Here is a 15,842-nt window from a genome sequence, read left to right as displayed (position 1 = left end):
CTACTACCGTCAAAAAGGAACAAAGAGGTATGATGATAGAAGGAGAACTAGGCACCTAACTCCTAAGGTTTAAACCTACTTTCCTAAAAATATCCGACCCAAGCATAAGCCAAGTTTCAACCTGAAAAGACCTTCAATGCGTGTCTTGTAATTTCTGTGATTGATAACACGAAATTATATCATATTTTTGGACTTAATTCAATTAAATTTTATTATTATTTATTTCAGTTCACTTCATTTTATTAGATATTACGCGGTATTTTCTTCCTATTTGTCTCAGGTGGCTTATTTTGAAGCACAAGTAAAAATGGAAGAAAAGGAGGTGCAAAAAGGAAAGAAAATGAACCAAATGTCAAAGCCCAACCCAAAACACAAAAGCGCAGGTGTCGTGCATGTGACGGACGTCACAGAGGGCGTGACGAGCGTCACGCCTTGCACACTCCTGTGACGGACGTCACACATGGTGTGACGAACGTCACACCATTCCCCTACATTTTTGGCGCAAGGAACGCCTCAGAGACGTTGAGGAGACGTTGAGGAGTGTTGGGCCCTATATCCACGCCATGCATTTATCCACGTTGAAGACTTTTTGGCAGCGGAAGCGGTTACTCAAACATATATAAATAGCCACTTGCAAAACCAAAGAGGGTCCCGAAGCTTTTCCACATTTTTCCTTTGCCGTTTTCGGTTTTGCATATTTTATTTTTCCAGCAGCTTAGGCATTGTTTCTTTATTATTTTTACGAGTTCTACTTTATCTCTTTTGCAATTTCTATTTTCCTTTTTCCTTTTAGCATTTAGTTAATTCTTTTCGTACAATAGTTTCTACACCTGAAACTATTGTACACCTTTTTACCGGATCTAACCTTACGTTAGAATCTAGTTTTATTTCCTTCGTTTTAATTTGTTGTTTAACTGAAGAATCCAAGAACAAATCCTACCGGCTTGTGGTGGAGTGTTCAAGACTATTGTTTACCTCATTCAGGTTCTTTAATTATTATTTAATGCTTTGTTTTATTATTTATTTATATTATCTGCCTGGGATGAGTCTGTTTATGCATGATAAATATTTTAGTTTGTTTAGCATGTCTGGCTAATTTATTTAGGTATCGGTATGTAAAGTAAGCGGAATGAAGGAATAAAAACTAAGTCGGTTAAATTAAGTTTAGAATTAAAATCACTCTTTTTACGGTTTAAATTTACAGGTTTAATAACAAAGGTTTTTACGAAAGTAAAAGACATAAAGAAGTTAAAATCAATAGAGCGAGAGTTTGAGGTTTTAACTGGACAGTGTAAATTAGACATTAATTCTGGATCAGGGCGAGAGCAAGTTTTAGAGTTAATTAAATTCCGATCTTTTCCAAAAAGTATTTTTAAAGATTGAATGTGAGGACGAGAGTTAAGCATTCGAATTTAACTATATAACCTAAGTCAACAGAGCGAGAGTTTGAGATAAGGGTGTTTAAACGGTCGGCGTTTTCTTGAAAAGAGTTTCTATGGACTGTATTGCTTTCAAAAAATGGTTTTTGACTTAATTATAAGTGACAGCTACATTAACATAAAATCATGGTTTATTCAATAGAGCGAGAGTTTGAGATAAAACTTTTAATCAATAAAGTCAACTGAAAAGATTTATTTTAAAACCAAGAGACCGACGAAGGATTGATTCCCTAATTACGACGAACTGCATACCGATATCTGCTTTATTAATATTTAATCTAGATCTTAGTTTAGTTTTTAGCTTTCCCCCAAACAATCAAACATTGTTCACCTTAGCTTTACGAAGTAACCTTAGATAACGGTATATCGATTCATAAGTCCCTGTGGGATCGATATCTTTTAAAACTACGCGATAGAACTGTGCACTTGCAGTTTGTACCCCATTCTCGACTCACGAAGTCGAGCGATCAAGTTTTTGGCGCCGTTGCCGGGGACTTTTATTTAATCGATATCGTAACTCTTCCGTTACGCTGTAGAGACTAAGGTTTCTTTTTCTTCTATTCTTTCTTTCGTTGATTTGTATGCCACGCACTCGCTCTCAAGGCGAACCGCTCTATTTACGAATCAACGATATCGAACTATATCTCCGAGTCTTACGACGAATTCGGGAATATCGTGCTGCAAACAATCTCCCTCCTATAGAACTTCCTGATTTCAAAAACCTTTTTCCTTCGATAACCGAGATGGCAGAACCAGCTCGTGCTCTTAGAGATTACGCCGCTCCATCGCAAGATGAGCCGCATTCAAGTATTGCTCCACCCGCTATCGAAGCAAACAACTTCGAACTTAAACCTTCGCTGTTGCAGGCTGTGCAACAGAACCAATTCTCTGGAAATCCTACCGAGGATCCAAACCTTCATTTATCCGTATTTGTCCAATACGCTGATACTGTTAAAGCTAATGGTGTCACTTCAGAGGCAATTCGACTTCGTCTTTTTCCTTTTTCATTAAGAGATAGCGCTAGAAGATGGCTTCAATCTCTTCCTTCCAACTCAGTCACCACATGGAACGAGTTGAAGAAAGTTTTTCTTGCCCGATACTTTCCGCCAAGCAAAACAGCTATGTTAAGAGCCCAGATAAACGGATTTAAACAGAAAGACAACGAGTCTCTTTTCGAAGCATGGGAAAGATACAAAGATATGATGAGACTTTGCCCACACCATGGTTTGGAAGACTGGTTAGTAATTCACACATTTTATAATGGTCTCTTGTACAACACAAGGTTAACAATAGACGCCGCTGCAGGTGGTGCACTAATGAACAAATCTTATGCTGATGCTTACCAGCTTATCGAGAGCATGGCCCAAAACCACTATCAGTGGGGAACCGAACGAACAATGGTGGAAAAACCTCAAACGAAAACTGGCATGTACGAGATAAGCAACCTTGATCACGTTAATGCAAAAGTGGATGCTTTGGTCCAGAAAATTGAAAGTTTAAACGTATCACCTCCAGCCGCCGTGGTTGCTATAACTCAGAATTGCGAGGTCTGTGGAATCCAAGGTCACACTCCTACGGATTGTCAACTCTTGACAGGAATCCAAGCAGAGCAAGTAAACTATGCTCAAGGAAGCCCCTACTCGAATACCTATAACTCAAATTGGAAGAACCATCCAAACTTTTCATATAAGAGTAATAATGCTTTGTACGCACCTGGACAATCTCCAAATCAAGCCCCAGCTATACCTCCGGGATATCAGAAACCGAACCCATCCATGCCTAACAATAACGCGCCTAGGAAATCCAACTTGGAAATCATGATGGAAAACTTTATAGCTTCCCAACAACAAACCAATAAAGATTTTTTAAACCAGAATGTACACACTGGCGAACAACTTAAACAACTAACAAGCAAAGTAGATGCCTTGGCTACCCATAACAAAATGCTGGAAACACAAATATCACAAGTAGCTCAACAACAAGCACCTACTGCTGCCCCAACTGGTACATTCCCTGGACAGCCCCAACCTAACCCGAGAAGCCACGCTCATGCAATTATATTAAGAAGTGGAACGGAAGTGGAAGGACCGTCTGATCCAAGGATAGAAAACCAAAACCCTAAGAAATCAACTGAGGAAAGTGAACCTAAGGAAAAGGAAGAGAGTAATAAGGAAACCCTAGAAAAGAAGGAACCTTATGTACCTCCACCACCTTACAAACCACCTATCCCTTACCCTCAAAGGCTTGTTAAAACCAAAGATGCGGGCCAATTCAGAAAATTTGTTGATCTCCTTAAACAATTAAACGTTACAATTCCGTTCACCGAAGCTATTACGCAGATGCCCTCCTATGCTAAATTCTTAAAAGAAATTCTTTCTAATAAGAGGAAACTTGAAGATAGCGAAACCGTTACACTCCCTGCCGAATGTAGCGCTATAATCCAAAACATGCCTCCTAAACTCAAGGATCCGGGTAGTTTCTCTATACCCTGTCACATAGGAAAATTTGTCATCGACAAAGCCTTATGCGATTTAGGAACCGGAATTAGCGTTATGCCTTTATCCACATGTAAGAAACTGGAAATGGGAGAATTAAGACCAACCAAAATGTCTGTGCAACTAGCAGATCGTTCCATAAAATATCCTGTAGGAATTCTTGAAAACGTTCCCGTACGCATAGGTCAATTCTACATTCCAACTGATTTTACAATTATGGACATTAGAGAAGATGATATTACACCCATTATACTGGGAAGACCGTTTTTAGCAACTGCCGGTGCAATCATAGACGTAAAACGAGGACGACTCACCTTCGAAGTAGGTGAAGAGAAAATTGAGTTCATTCTTTCCCAATTCTTGAAAGCACCTGCAATAGAAGATACATGTTACTTCATGGATATCATCGATGAATGCATAAAAGAAGCAGAGTTAGGAGAAGACAAATCATCAGACTATCCTCTAAAAGACAAATCATCAGACTATCCTCTAAAAGACAAATCTAACCAATGTTCAGCAATAACACCGGACCCCACGCAATGTCTTAACAAACCAACCCCTGACCTGAAAACACTCCCCAAAAATCTGAGATATGAATTCCTAGACTTAGAACTTGAACGACCTGTGATAGTTAATGCAGACCTAGGAAGACTCGAAACAGAAAAACTCCTACATATCTTAAGAAAGTATCCAACCGCACTAGGTTACCACATCACTGATCTTAAAGGAATAAGTCCTTCTATTTGTATGCACCGCATCATGTTAGAAGAAGACTGTAAAACCTCTAGGGAACACCAGAGGAGACTAAATCCGATCCTGAGTGAGGTAGTAAAGAAGGAAATAACCAAGTTATTAGAAGCAGGTATTATATATCCTATATCTGATAGCAAATGGGTTAGTCCTGTACATGTAGTACCAAAGAAAGGAGGCATAACCGTTATTGAAAACGAAAAAGGGGAAACTATAACTAAACGAATCGAATCGGGATGGAGAATGTGCATTGACTATAGGAAACTAAACAAAGCAACCCGAAAAGATCATTTCCCTTTACCATTCATTGACCAGATGTTAGAACGATTAGCAAAACATTCACATTTCTGTTATCTAGACGGTTATTCAGGCTTCTTCCAAATACCAATTCACCCTGATGACCAAGAAAAGACAACGTTCACATGCCCTTTCGGTACCTTCGCTTATAGACGAATGTCGTTTGGCCTGTGTAATGCTCCTGCAACCTTTCAAAGATGCATGATGGCAATTTTCGCCGACTTTCTCAAAAATATCATGGAAGTATTTATGGATGACTTTTCCGTATACGGACAAAGTTTTGAAGAATGCCTTGAAAACCTAGAAAGAGTTCTTGAGCGATGTGTGAAAGTAAACTTAGTACTTAACTGGGAGAAGTGCCATTTTATGGTGCAAGAAGGAATTGTTTTAGGACACATCATCTCGAACAGAGGAATTGAAGTAGACAAAGCCAAAATAGAGGTAATCGAAAACCTTCAACCCCCGAAAACTGTGAGAGAAGTACGAAGCTTCTTAGGACACGCCGGTTTTTACCGACGATTCATCAAAGACTTCTCTAAGATAACTAAACCTTTAACCGGACTATTGATGAAAGATGTTGATTTCATATTCGACGATAACTGTTTAAAAGCATTTCAAGCGCTTAAGCAAGCATTGATCTCCGCACCCATAATGCAGACACCCGACTGGAATGAACCATTCGAAATAATGTGCGATGCCAGCGATTATGCTGTAGGTGCTGTTTTAGGACAACGAAAGGATAAAAAGCTTCACGTTATATATTACGCAAGCAGAACCCTGGATGAAGCGCAAATGAATTACGCCACTACCGAGAAAGAACTCCTAGCAGTTGTATTTGCGCTAGATAAATTTCGTTCTTACTTGGTCGGAGCCAAAATAATAGTTTACACTGATCACGCTGCTATCAAGTACCTTTTAACAAAAAAAGGATGCTAAACCTAGACTCCTAAGATGGATCTTGTTGCTACAAGAATTCGATTTAGAAATCAAAGACAAGAAAGGAACTGAAAACGTAGTAGCAGACCACCTCTCTAGACTTGAGAACCTTGAACCGGAAAGAACCTCAATTAACGATGATTTCTCGTACGATAAACTTATAGCTACTTTGGAAGAGAACAACTCCGACATGCAAGTAGAAACCACCTTATCTATATCTGTCACACCATGGTACGCTGATCTAGTCAATTATTTAGCCGCCGGAATAATTCCGCCCACTTTATCCTACCAGCAGAAGAAACGATTCTTTTACGATATAAAACACTATTACTGGGACGATCCCTTACTTTTCAAAAGGGGCCCCGATGGTATTTTCCGTCGATGTATACCCGAAGAAGAGGTAGAAAATATAATCCAACACTGCCACTCCGCTCCTTATGGTGGACACACAAGTACATCCAAGACCTACTCTAAAATCCTACAAGCAGGCTTTTATAGGCCAACTATATGGAAGGACGTACATGCGGCTATTAAGGAATGTGACAGATGTCAACGCACGGGAAACATATCTAGACATGACGAGATGCCACAAAAAGGTATTTTGGAAGTAGAGATCTTCGACGTGTGGGGAATAGACTTCATGGGACCTTTTCCATCCTCTTTCGGTAACAAATACATACTCGTGGCAGTTGACTACGTATCAAAATGGATCGAAGCTATAGCTTCTCCAACAAATGACACCCGAGTAGTAACTAGACTCTTTAAGAATATAATATTTCCGAGATTTGGAATCCCAAGAATAGTAGTCAGTGATGGTGGATCGCACTTTATATCCAAGGTACTCGAAAAATTATTATTTAAATATGGCGTGAGACATAGGATAGCGACACCTTACCACCCTCAAACCAGTGGACAAGTGGAAGTATCTAACTGAGAAATCAAGCAAATACTAGAAAAAACAGTCGCCACTTCAAGGAAAGATTGGTCATTGAAATTACCAGAAGCTTTGTGGGCATACCGAACTGCTTATAAAACCCCCATAGGGACGACCCCATTCAAGCTCATATATGGAAAATCCTGCCACCTCCCGGTAGAGTTAGAACATAAGGCCTATTGGGCTATTAGAAACCTGAATCTAAACTATAAAGCCGCCGGTGAAAAGAGAATCCTTGACATAAACGAATTAGAGGAACTCAGAAGAGACGCCTATGAAAATGCCAGAATCTACAAAGAAAGAACAAAACAATGGCATGACAAGCGTATATCAAGGAAAATCTTCAAGCAAGGCAACGCAGTCCTTTTATTTAACTCTAGACTAAAGTTATTCCCGGGAAAACTACGATCCAGATGGTCAAGACCTTTTCATATCACTAACATCTTTCCCAGTGGAGCGATAGAAATTAAAGGCAAATCCACAGAACCGTTCACCGTAAACGGGCAACGTCTAAAACACTATCACTATGCGGAAACCAATGGAGATTCGCAAATCCTACACTTAGACGAAACGCCTCCAGGATTAATAGATTATATTTAACAGTTTCTTTGTCGAGCTTGCGACATTTAAACAAAGCGCTTAGTGGGAGACAACCCACGATTATTTTATTATTTCCTTTTATTATTATTATTATCTTCCTATTTCTTCCTTAATTATTCTTTTAATTTCTGTTTAGTATTCATTCCTAATTCATTTTAATTTAATAATAACTTTTCTTTCTTCTTTCGGCATTTGGCCAAATCCTGACTAAAACTCATGTTTTCTTTTCTCTAGCTAACACTAACCAGATGGGACATATTGATCGTATGGGTATCAAATTCAGAGGAATGGCTCAAAAACAAAAGTTTGAAGAACTAGCCACTAGAGAGATGCTACCTAGTTTATATGCTGATGATTGGGCTATGACTGCCCTTGGACTGAGACAAAGTGTCCTGTATTTGCTGAATCAGATAGGATGGGAGACATCCCCTATCCTGAGACATTTCACCACCTACCGGAGACTCACACTAGAATTCCTTAGCTCATTAATCTATCTACCCAGCCATGGAAAAGGAATTAGCAGAGGTTTTATCCAGTTCAGAATGTTCAACATGGAGTACCAATTTAATATTAGAGACTTTACCAACCTTTTGGGTTTTCCTACCTCCTTTGACACATTCACAGTAAGCCAGGAAGAACTTTTTGAATATAGAGAACTTGAACACTTTTGGGGTAAGTTGACTGGAAATGACGAGCCCGAGGAACATGAGTTTCTCTCTGGAAACATACACAACCCGACCTTTCGCTATTTCCATAAGATCCTGACCCACACTTTATTTGGGAAGAAGCCAAATAGTACTTCAGTTTCACGTGATGAACTCTTCATCATATTTTGTGCTTCCCAGAACCGTCCAGTAAACGGTGCCACTTTTATGTTAGCTAATATGGACCACCTTATCCAGGATGAGCGAGCACCAATCCGAATAGGCGGTTTGATAACTATGATAGGTAATGCTATTGGATTACGTCAACCTATGCTTGACCTAAGCCCTTTTTGTGGCATTACTACTATGAGTATACCCTTCCTCTTCAACACTATGTTTATAGCAAACCTAGGGTCTGACGAGTTTGAGCTTATTATTGATAACCAAGTTCTTTGCCTTTTCACCATGCCCGATCCTAGGACTAGTGTTCATAACCGCAGTAACTGGCTCTACAACCTGAACGAAACCCCCTCTCCGGCTAGATCCACTGAATCCATCCAGGACTATGAGATTTGTGATGACTATGAGACTTATGATGACCAGATCCCTCATGCTGAATCTGACCCTCAGACACCATCTGGCTATTATGATATTGACCCTCCTCCTCAGCCTATTCAGACCGAAGAATCAACAGTATCCGACCTCCGGCATCATATGCCCGGAACTGATTATAACACCGCCATTGAAGCTTTGATGTCAGAACAAGGCGCCCTCAGAGAAGAATTTACTGACATGAGACACGAAGTTCTAGGATACATGAGCAGTATGACAGATCAGTTTCACGAGTTGCTACATCGTGTTAACTCTTTTGCTCCTCCGGCCAGAGATCGTGCAGATGGATAGTATTTATTTGTTTTTCTTAGTTATTTAGTTTTAAGCTAGATTATTCATTAATGTTATTTGAATTCATGTTCGCATTTGTTTCCGTTTCGCATTTCTTTTGTTCTTCTTTCCAATATTACATTATGATCATTTTATGGAAGTTATTTATTTAATTTTATCATGCAATAGCTATTATGTTCTCTACTGTTGCTACCTATGACTTATTATTATACAAAGTAAAATAAGCATGCAGGAGAAATTAAATTGCAGAATAAATCATTCAGTAGAAAACAAACAAAAAAAATAATAATAACAATATATAATAACTTACCTGAAGGACGCTAGCTGAACATTGGCCAAACAGACAGTGTGACGAGCGTCACACATTCTGTCACGGACGTCACACTAAGAACCTGTTACGCCCGTCATACACCTGTAACGAGCGTAACGCCCTTCAGACTAGGTGAACGTTAAGGAGCCGTTGGAGACGAACGTTACACCCCTTCAACTTTTTATCTTCCCTATTTATTCACATTTACCCATATTCATTCACTTTTCAACCACCTCCTTTCCAACTTCCAAATTCTTTTCCTATAAATACCCACCAAACCTTCCTTCATTCACCACAAACCATTCTCTCCTATCAAATACATTTCTTTTCCTTCCAAATCACTCATTCAAAATTCGTTCATCACAATGGCAGGAAATCAGAATTTCGGAAATATCATCTTCCGATCCGAAGATGAAAATTATCAAAGGGAGCAACTCGAGCGTTTCCAACAGCGAGGCGTCGTTTCCACCGGGTATCCCGATTTAACTTGTTTACAACAATTAGGATTACTCCAAGGTATCGAATGGATGCTCCGCCTAGCCAACTTAACCTTCCTTTGCACTCATAATCAACCCACCTACCCATCCCTAACCTTAGAATTCTTAAGTTCATACGACTACACCACTCCCGCCGGTGAAGACGAATTTTTAACCGGTACCGCAACCTTCCGTATGTTTAACACCGAGTACTCCTTAACCCAAAACCAATTGAGTACCATGCTACAATTTCCCATAGAAGGTCTGGAACACCCCAGAATCCCTCCAAACTCAAACTGGAACACAGTTGACGTTTTCGGCATTTTCAAGAAAATTTCCGGTATAGATACCTACAACTGGGAAGAGCTCCTTCTTTCCCATATACATAACCCCACTATCCGGTACTTTATCCGCATCTTGCAAAACACAGTTTTTGGAAGACCGAACAACAGCAAGGTCAACTCAAAGGAGCTTTTCTTCCTCCAATGCGTCTTCGAACCGGATACTCAGGTAAACGCCGCCTCCTTTCTATTTCATCATATCCGCACCTTATGTGCTAGAGGCCGGCAACCCTTTATAATTGGTGGATTAATCACCACCATAGCACTTGGCCTAAACCTAGGGGATAAACTCCAAACTTTAGAATCTCTACCTCCCCTATCTATGGATATCAGCTACTGTCGATCCAGCCGCCTGATTAAGAACAGAGTAGGTGGAGGATATTATCTTATGGTGAACAACCAAGCAGTCCCAAGCGTTGTTCTACCAAATATCACCCTAACTGATGTCACAAACCCCGACCGCCACCTCTATGATCTAAATGCTCCCGAAGCCACCGAGCCTTCACAAACAAACCCGCACACGGACGAGTTTGAAGCAATGGAGCAAGGTGATCATCCTCCTACACAACAGTCAGTCCCGCTCAACCCTTCCGGTAATGCAACTGGCTCATCCTCCCAACGTCGTCGACGAAGAAGGCCTGCAACCAACGACGACATCATGGATGCTATTGATGGTATGCAGGCACAGAATGTCGAGATGATGCAAATGATGCGCCAAATGCAACAACAACAGGATGCTAGGAATGCCATAACCGACCAGCGGTTTACTGAGTTGTTCAGCAGATTAGACAACTCAGACTTACGTCAGAGATCACCAGGTCCAAGAACCAGAGGCGGAAGGCAGCCTTAGTTGTAGTTTCTTTTTCCTTTCCATATTGTATTTCATTTCCTTAAAACATTGGGGACAATGTTTAGTTTAAGTATGGGGGGGGGGGGGGGGGGGGGGGTGGAACCATGTTCTTTCTATTTTCATTTTTCAAGTATGTACCTTTCCCTCCATTGTTATTTTAATTATATTGTATTATTTAAAAAAAAAAAAAAACTATTATTTTAAGTTAAGTCCCGAGTGTGAACAAATTTCTATTATCTATTCCCTCAAATTTTCATGAGCCACAACAACAAAAATTCAACACCCAATAAGTATAAAGGTTGCTCATCTTATCGATCTTGAGTCGAATCAAGACAAAGACTACTACCGCCAAACACTCTAAACGAACCCAACACGTTAGATCAGGATAAGTACCTATTATACCAATCCCCTGAACTTTTAGTTTTATAGTAACCCCAAGTAGTTTATACGAGAAATCAGCACCATCTTAATAGCAAACTACGTGGAGAGCCGATGAATATAAGTGAATGATTCCCAAAGTAACATAAAAAAAAAAAAATTATATATCAGGAAATGCACTAATTAAGTTAGGTGATCCTTACCAGATCATTTAATCTAAAGGTTGCAGATCATACAAAAACACAATATGAAAGATCCATTATGAGTTGGTTCAGTAGGTATCTGGTACTGAACTTGGTAGGGCGAACTACGGTTCGATCCCCCGCAATTTGCAATGGGCTGAATAACGAAGTTATCCGACTTATGTACCAGAACTTCTAGCTAAAAGAGGGATCATAATCACTAACCGGTTACTCCACTATGTGCGCGAAAAGATAAAGGGTTTAATGTGATTTCGCTAGAATGAAAACGGGTGAAATAAGAATAAAGGAACCAGGATAGCTATCATAGTGTACTTGAACTGATTTGCATAAGGCTGGGTTATCTAGGTTGTGACGGTGGTTGTTGATGTCAAGATTAAACTCAAGTTGCTTCTAAACTAAATCCACTTGCAACCTATTACGAATTGATGTGTGTTTTGAAATTTTATCTGGCTAAAACCTTTAACGAGTTCTATACCGAATTTTGCTTGAGGACAAGCAAAGATCTAAGTATGGGGGAGTTTGATAACACGAAATTATATCATATTTTTGGACTTAATTCAATTAAATTTTATTATTATTTATTTCAGTTCACTTCATTTTATTAGATATTACGCGGTATTTTCTTCCTATTTGTCTCAGGTGGCTTATTTTGAAGCACAAGTAAAAATGGAAGAAAAGGAGGTGCAAAAAGGAAAGAAAATGAACCAAATGTCAAAGTCCAGCCCAAAACACAAAAGCGCAGGTGCCGTGCATGTGACGTACGTCACAGAGGGCGTGACGAGCGTCACGCCTTGCACACTCCTGTGACGGACGTCACACATGGTGTGACGAACGTCACACCATTCCCCTACATTTTTGGCGCAAGGAACGCCTCAGAGACGTTGAGGAGACGTTGAGGAGTGTTGGGCCCTATATCCACGCCATGCATTTATCCACGTTGAAGACTTTTTGGCAGCGGAAGCGGTTACTCAAACATATATAAATAGCCACTTGCAAAACCAAAGAGGGTCCCGAAGCTTTTCCACATTTTTCCTTTGCCGTTTTCGGTTTTGCATATTTTATTTTTCCAGCAGCTTAGGCATTGTTTCTTTATTATTTTTACGAGTTCTACTTTATCTCTTTTGCAATTTCTATTTTCCTTTTTCCTTTTAGCATTTAGTTAATTCTTTTCGTACAATAGTTTCTACACCTGAAACTATTGTACACCTTTTTACCGGATCTAACCTTACGTTAGAATCTAGTTTTATTTCCTTCGTTTTAATTTGTTGTTTAACTGAAGAATCCAAGAACAAATCCTACCGGCTTGTGGTGGAGTGTTCAAGACTATTGTTTACCTCATTCAGGTTCTTTAATTATTATTTAATGCTTTGTTTTATTATTTATTTATATTATCTGCCTGGGATGAGTCTGTTTATGCATGATAAATATTTTAGTTTGTTTAGCATGTCTGGCTAATTTATTTAGGTATCGGTATGTAAAGTAAGCGGAATGAAGGAATAAAAACTAAGTCGGTTAAATTAAGTTTAGAATTAAAATCACTCTTTTTACGGTTTAAATTTACAGGTTTAATAACAAAGGTTTTTACGAAAGTAAAAGACATAAAGAAGTTAAAATCAATAGAGCGAGAGTTTGAGGTTTTAACTGGACAGTGTAAATTAGACATTAATTCTGGATCAGGGCGAGAGCAAGTTTTAGAGTTAATTAAATTCCGATCTTTTCCAAAAAGTATTTTTAAAGATTGAATGTGAGGACGAGAGTTAAGCATTCGAATTTAACTATATAACCTAAGTCAACAGAGCGAGAGTTTGAGATAAGGGTGTTTAAACGGTCGGCGTTTTCTTGAAAAGAGTTTCTATGGACTGTATTGCTTTCAAAAAATGGTTTTTGACTTAATTATAAGTGACAGCTACATTAACATAAAATCATGGTTTATTCAATAGAGCGAGAGTTTGAGATAAAACTTTTAATCAATAAAGTCAACTGAAAAGATTTATTTTAAAACCAAGAGACCGACGAAGGATTGATTCCCTAATTACGACGAACTGCATACCGATATCTGCTTTATTAATATTTAATCTAGATCTTAGTTTAGTTTTTAGCTTTCCCCCAAACAATCAAACATTGTTCACCTTAGCTTTACGAAGTAACCTTAGATAACGGTATATCGATTCATAAGTCCCTGTGGGATCGATATCTTTTAAAACTACGCGATAGAACTGTGCACTTGCAGTTTGTACCCCATTCTCGACTCACGAAGTCGAGCGATCAAGTTTTTGGCGCCGTTGCCGGGGACTTTTATTTAATCGATATCGTAACTCTTCCGTTACGCTGTAGAGACTAAGGTTTCTTTTTCTTCTATTCTTTCTTTCGTTGATTTGTATGCCACGCACTCGCTCTCAAGGCGAACCGCTCTATTTACGAATCAACGATATCGAACTATATCTCCGAGTCTTACGACGAATTCGGGAATATCGTGCTGCAAACAATCTCCCTCCTATAGAACTTCCTGATTTCAAAAACCTTTTTCCTTCGATAACCGAGATGGCAGAACCAGCTCGTGCTCTTAGAGATTACGCCGCTCCATCGCAAGATGAGCCGCATTCAAGTATTGCTCCACCCGCTATCGAAGCAAACAACTTCGAACTTAAACCTTCGCTGTTGCAGGCTGTGCAACAGAACCAATTCTCTGGAAATCCTACCGAGGATCCAAACCTTCATTTATCCGTATTTGTCCAATACGCTGATACTGTTAAAGTTAATGGTGTCACTTGAGAGGCAATTCGACTTCGTCTTTTTCCTTTTTCATTAAGAGATAGCGCTAGAAGATGGCTTCAATCTCTTCCTTCCAACTCAGTCACCACATGGAACGAGTTGAAGAAAGTTTTTCTTGCCCGATACTTTCCGCCAAGCAAAACAGCTATGTTAAGAGCCCAGATAAACGGATTTAAACAGAAAGACAACGAGTCTCTTTTCGAAGCATGGGAAAGATACAAAAATATGATGAGACTTTGCCCACACCATGGTTTGGAAGACTGGTTAGTAATTCACACATTTTATAATGGTCTCTTGTACAACACAAGGTTAACAATAGACGCCGCTGCAGGTGGTGCACTAATGAACAAATCTTATGCTGATGCTTACCAGCTTATCGAGAGCATGGCCCAAAACCACTATCAGTGGGGAACCGAACGAACAATGGTGGAAAAACCTCAAACGAAAACTGGCATGTACGAGATAAGCAACCTTGATCACGTTAATGCAAAAGTGGATGCTTTGGTCCAGAAAATTGAAAGTTTAAACGTATCACCTCCAGCCGCCGTGGTTGCTATAACTCAGAATTGCGAGGTCTGTGGAATCCAAGGTCACACTCCTACGGATTGTCAACTCTTGACAGGAATCCAAGCAGAGCAAGTAAACTATGCTCAAGGAAGCCCCTACTCGAATACCTATAACTCAAATTGGAAGAACCATCCAAACTTTTCATATAAGAGTAATAATGCTTTGTACGCACCTGGACAATCTCCAAATCAAGCCCCAGCTATACCTCCGGGATATCAGAAACCGAACCCATCCATGCCTAACAATAACGCGCCTAGGAAATCCAACTTGGAAATCATGATGGAAAACTTTATAGCTTCCCAACAACAAACCAATAAAGATTTTTTAAACCAGAATGTACACACTGGCGAACAACTTAAACAACTAGCAAGCAAAGTAGATGCCTTGGCTACCCATAACAAAATGCTGGAAACACAAATATGGCTAATCTTTCCTTCATAGTTCGACAACACCATGTTATGTGGTCGAAGATCAGTGTCGAATTTCCCTTTTTTCTTCAGAAGGAAATAAGGCATTAAGTTCAGTGTTGCTCCTCCATCAACAAACACCTTATTGGCTCTGCCATTATCTACTTTTTCCCTTATGCATAAGGGCTTCAAGTGGTCAATCATACCAGCATCTAGTATTTTAAATATGGTGTGTTATTCCTAGACAATGCCATTGTCCATCTCGTAGTAGCATAGCGGATTCTGATTCACCATCTCTTCCATTGTAGCATCCTTTTCTGGCTTAAAAACTTATGAGACTTGATCAAATTCTCTAGGTAACACTGAGACAATGTTACAAGTAATTTCAAGGTCATCTTTTGACCGCGTATCAAAGTTGTCTGTCACTATTTTGTCATCTGGTTACGCTATGAGATCAACATATTTTTTCTCTAGGGATGTCGTAGTTGGAGACTGTATCTGCTTAACAGTTTTCTTGGCCACTTCGTTGGCCTTATATGC

General features: G+C 39.5%; 2 pseudogenes; both read right to left on the bottom strand.

Moving 5' to 3' along the window:
- Positions 1-2,567: 2,567 nt before the first annotated feature.
- LOC127088947 (uncharacterized) lies at positions 2,568-2,667 on the bottom strand (annotated as a pseudogene).
- Positions 2,668-14,482: 11,815 nt separating this feature from the next.
- Positions 14,483-14,582, bottom strand: LOC127089488 (uncharacterized; annotated as a pseudogene).
- Between the last annotated feature and the right edge of the window lie 1,260 nt (positions 14,583-15,842).

Source organism: Lathyrus oleraceus, chromosome 5, assembly GCF_024323335.1.
Source record: "Lathyrus oleraceus cultivar Zhongwan6 chromosome 5, CAAS_Psat_ZW6_1.0, whole genome shotgun sequence".
NCBI classification, from domain to species: domain Eukaryota; kingdom Viridiplantae; phylum Streptophyta; class Magnoliopsida; order Fabales; family Fabaceae; genus Lathyrus; species Lathyrus oleraceus.
The sequence above is the reverse complement of the archived record's forward strand: the minus strand, read 5'-3'. Positions and strand labels throughout refer to the sequence as shown.